The following is a 5,203-nucleotide window of genomic DNA, read 5'->3' as shown; positions in this document are numbered from 1 at the left end:
GGCTTGGGTTTATCGGATTTCTGAGTTTATCACACCGTTGTGATCATCACATTGTGGGTAAGATTCTTATATTGTTTTTATGTTAGATAAGTAATATTGTTTAAACCCTAATTGGGTGATTTGGGGTTTTTGGGTAGAAATTGGTTAATAATGTGTAATTATTGATTATTGTTGTAGGTGACGAGGTGGTACTTTTGTACATTAGTGTGATTGGCCGCAGTTATAGTGGATCGCGAAAAGGTAGAGTTTACCTACTCAGTTGACTGTGTAAATAATTTAAGATGACATGATTGTTTACATTGGTATTATGGATTGTTTGTTTATTTGTCTGTGGTCCGCGACGTGCGCCCTCAACTAAGTGAAGTCACTTGCGGGAGTGGCTTCACGCCCTTGATTCACCCCTTGTGTTTTTCATCATAAGGGGGATGTGGACATTAATGGACATGGATTATTCGCTCTATGGAGATGAGCGGGGGTTAGGTGGGAAAGGCTGCAATTCCCCACTGGCGGTGTGGAATATCTGTTGCGATGGATATTCTGGCAGGGCTACACACTTTAGTGTGTAGTCAGATGATTGGTGATGAGATGGAGTTGGAGGATTGTGATTGTGTCATTGGATGTTGTAGTTGCTTATCTTATTTATTCAGTAACTGATCGTGTTTAAATATTTTAAAAACTGTGGGATCCATTCGAGGATGGTGAACAGTTTTTTAGAAGGTATTTCTTTGGAGTACGCGCGAGATCTAGCGGGTGATGGAGTTATCACATATTAGAGTCTTATTTTTCCGCTGTGTTTTGTTATGACAGATTTACTTTAGTTGGTTTTCAGTTTAAGATGGTTGTATTTCACTTTCAGTTTGGTTTTGTTGTACGCACATTAAACTTTATTACTTAAAGTACGTTTCTTGATGGTCTTCTTTGATTACTATGTCTCGGGTAATCGATATGGTAGCATCTCCATGTGCTAGATGGTCTTTGTAAGGCACCTTGGTGTATGGGGGTGTTACATATTATACTATATTCGTACGATTTTTCTATATACTCCCTCCCATCCACTCTTTTCTTCCCATTTGAAGTGGGCACGGAGATTAAGGGTGGGAGTATAATATTGATAAAGATATGACTGGGGTTTAGTAATTGGAGAAATGTATGAATAATTCGGATTAAATATTAATAAAGGAGATGGGTGGGGTTTTGTTATTGGAGAGAGGTAAAAATAATTAGAATTAAATATTAATAAAGGATATAGTGGGGTTTGATGAGTGGAGAGAGGTAGGAGTATAATATTAATAAAAACTTTCTCAAAAAGGAAAGGGGAAGAAAACCTGAATAATCATTTTTAGGAAATTGGGAAGAAAAGAGTGGATGGGAGGGAGTATATGATATGATGTTTTTTTTCTAAGTATATTATTTGTCCCACATTGAAAAATAATGTAGGTGTGATGAATATACTATATATAAATAGTTGAATTGTATCAAGGTGGAGTTTCCTAAAAATTAACTTAGGAAAGTATTATAAATAATATTTTGGATGCAAAAAAAATAAATGTAGTATATTTCGATGCGGGACAATTTTACTATTTATACATTATATATTAACAATACCTAAATTATTAATGTGGGACATATAACATACTAAGAAGTAAGAAGTACACCATCTTTTTTTGCTCCTAGTTCAACATCCAACTTGATTAATATTATACTATGTTCATACGATTTTTTTTTCTTTTTTTCTGTCATAATTAAAATATATTAACAATACCTAAATTATTAATGTGGGACAATTTTACTATTTATACATTTATTTTTATTTTAATTACAAATGTATAATAGGAAATTATGTAATTTATTATGTAATTTATTTATTCCGGATATCCTTGAAGACGGTGCCACTTAAGAAGGCGATCCATTAAAGACGGTGTTACCTCGAGATGCTTACCAAAACCGATGTTCAAGGGACCAATGGAGTTGGTTTCCGAATTTGTAATAGTTTATTAGATTTACTATTTTAGGAAGGCCATACTAGGATTTTATTTATGCTTTGCATTTTATTTATATGTTGCATGCATCGCTAAATCGCCATAACTAAAACATGCATTATCATTTAATCGAGTTAATCGACCGTGTCAATTACAATTATCGTAGTTCACCGCTTTAGTTCACTTAAAACGTGATAGATAATAAATTGACATGACCGCTCGCTAAAATAAACAATTGAGACTTAGCCTTACCAAAAAGTAGAAACCATGAACACCTATTTCGTGAGGGAGTGCACTCGGCTTTACCGGGGTACAAACCTTGTTACCAAGGGGAAGTGGGTGATCAATGTCTACCCACCGAATTCATAAAGATGAGGGTTGTTTTCGGCTTTACCGATGCCCAAGTTGATGTAAATTTGGATCATGGACACATTTATTCGAAATTTGGGTTAAACTCAACGAAAGTATTCTCGACGGTTGCCGGATGTGTTTCGGACTAAAGATAAATTATAATGTAAATTTATCGACCAAGAGTTCTAAAAGTAGAATCGATTAAAAAGTTAATCCACCGAGTTATATTGATAAGGGTTGTATTCGGCTTTACCGATACCTAAGTTAATATGAATTTGGGTCTTGGAATCATTTATCATAGTTGGGTAGAGGTCACTATGTAAATGCTTCACTTGTTATTTACAAGTATTAATAAAACGATAAATGTTAAGTTTTCTACTATTCCGTTATCGTATTGTTCTATTTCTTGACCTCAAATTATACGATATCATTTCGTTTTTTAGTTCAAATCTTCATTAAAACATCGTAACTAAAGACAAAATTTGAATTTTTCTTCTAAAAACCTCGTATTATCCATTGTAAGGATCTCTTGTGAAGAGTATAGATGAAAGTAATTCGTGATCAAAAGGGTTTTTGATTTTCGACTAACATATCTACTTACAATGAATGGTTTCTCATGTGCTTAATTGAGTTAAGTATTTTGAAACGTTAAATCATTTTGGTGACTAGATTTGTTGGAAATCGTAATAGACCAAAATACCGCAACCACTTCAATGAAAGTTTTAAGACTAAACAAACGAATGAAGAGTAGTCTTCATGAATATAATTTTGATTCCCAAATCAAAGACTCAATGAAATGAGTGGGAGCATTCTCTTAAACCGTTAAGAAAAGGATAAGGTTTTAAAGAAGTAAAATTAGAATGGAATTGTTACAAGGTAATGTTAAAAGTAACGTTATTGAGAATAACAATACTAAACTTATCAATCCCGACCGATAAAGTTTCCATTGTCTTAATTGTTGGACGCTAGAAAGGAAACTACCCCAAATTATTGAAGAATCAACAAGTTAGTTGTGGGACATCTAATGGAACCTTCTTCTTTAAATGTTTATTTGATTGACATAAATTTTGCTAGTACTACTTCGTCAATATTAGAAACCGGTGGTGGTTTTCATCATTGTACTTGATACATAGGATGATTAGAATATGACGACTAGCAACAATGATGTTGAGAGATAGAGTCATTGTGTAATCAATCTAGTTTTGGGTTTATAGTTGTACTTAATTATGACTATTAAGTGCATAAACTCTAAATAAGAATATAAACTTGTTAAGATACAAAAGAGGTCTCACTTTTGTGACCCTATACACCACGATTTGATGTATGGCTAGCCCATTATCAAGGTGATTATATTCTAAACCAAACTAGAATGAAATATCATGTAGATGATGCAAGACTCAAATTGGTAACCCAAGATTGAACCTTAGATTCTGGAATGATGAACACAAAGAGTTATCGAGTACTCTTGAAACCATTAGATCTTATGGTATATGCTTATCTTGTATTCAAAGCAAGATGTCTCGTGCCTTTTGGTTGAAAAGGAAATCGAGGTTGTAAATCATTGATCCAGAATAGTTTGATCATTTTCTTTTACCAACGATTTAAGTTAACACCAATGTGTTCACTTAATAAGGTAAATAGAGAAATCTTTGAAGAAGTTCAAAGAGTTCAAGAAATCACGATTTAGTCATGATGGGATTATCAAAGTGAAGACTTTGATATAAGCCAAATGAAATGTGATATAGTATCACAAATTAATCTCTCTTAGCACGTATTATGGGATAATGTGTGGTTGGATAAATAAATCAAACGCTATTCGATATAGTTTGGACTTCAATCAAGTTACTTTGAGTTACTTGATCCTTTTTGCGATTTTATCATTTTGTCTAAATTAGTTTTCCACTAAATCTAAAACGAATCATATGAGATATGAAATGGTAGGGTACCATGTTTGTAAGCTTGCACAAGAAACAAATGATCATTTTTCCTTTTCAATTATCACGAGGACAACGGGTTTGTGGCTCGTGAAGCTGTCTTCCAAAAATAAAAGTTTATTTCTAGAAGACAAAGTGGGAGAAAATATTCAAGAGCCACAAATTGTATTGTGTCAAAGAATGTTATGTCGCAAGAAACTGGTCTTTCTTGGCTACATGAGACGTTTTATGTAAAACGTTGTTTCTTCAAAACCTAGGAGGTTAAAGTCATCACTTGTTGAAGATGATGAATTAGTGTTACTTTTAGAAAGTAAATAGCTTGTAACTTACAAAGAAATTGTTTGATTCAAGTTGATTACTTCTGGAAAGTAATGAACATATGACTTACATGAGAGTGTTTAAGTCACAACTCATACAAGGCGTAGAGCCATGAAAATCCGAAATAAATTCCAAGTGAATTGTTAGATATCAAAGCTTGATTAGTTGCAAAGGGTTTTGCACTAGTTGAAATGCTTAAGTCTATTTGGATCTTCTTAGGGATTTTGTTTCATTATGATGATATATGATACCCGTCGTTGTGAGTACCAAAAATAAAATTTATAATTTCCTATTAAAACTAACCTAGGCTAGTGGTAACAGGGTCGAACCACAAGGAGGCGAATGTAATTTCTAATTGTCTAATTTAGTCTATGGTAACGAAAGTGGGGGTTGCTTTGATTTTTATCTATAGCTAAAGGCAAACAAAGATAATAAACTAAATACGTGAATAAGACAGATAAAAGAAGGGGTGCAAGGATGATCGGTTCGTTATAGTTTCGGCGGCAGCATACTAAACAGGTCTAAATCAAACACATGAGGCGGGAAATAAAGAGGTCCTCTCGGTCCACTCTTAACAAATAGCATCTTTCGACCTCGCTATAAGTCCCTAATATCACTAAT

The sequence above is a fragment of the Silene latifolia genome, chromosome 7 (assembly GCF_048544455.1).
Source record: "Silene latifolia isolate original U9 population chromosome 7, ASM4854445v1, whole genome shotgun sequence".
Taxonomy (NCBI): Eukaryota; Viridiplantae; Streptophyta; class Magnoliopsida; order Caryophyllales; family Caryophyllaceae; genus Silene; species Silene latifolia.
The sequence above is the reverse complement of the archived record's forward strand: the minus strand, read 5'-3'. Positions refer to the sequence as shown.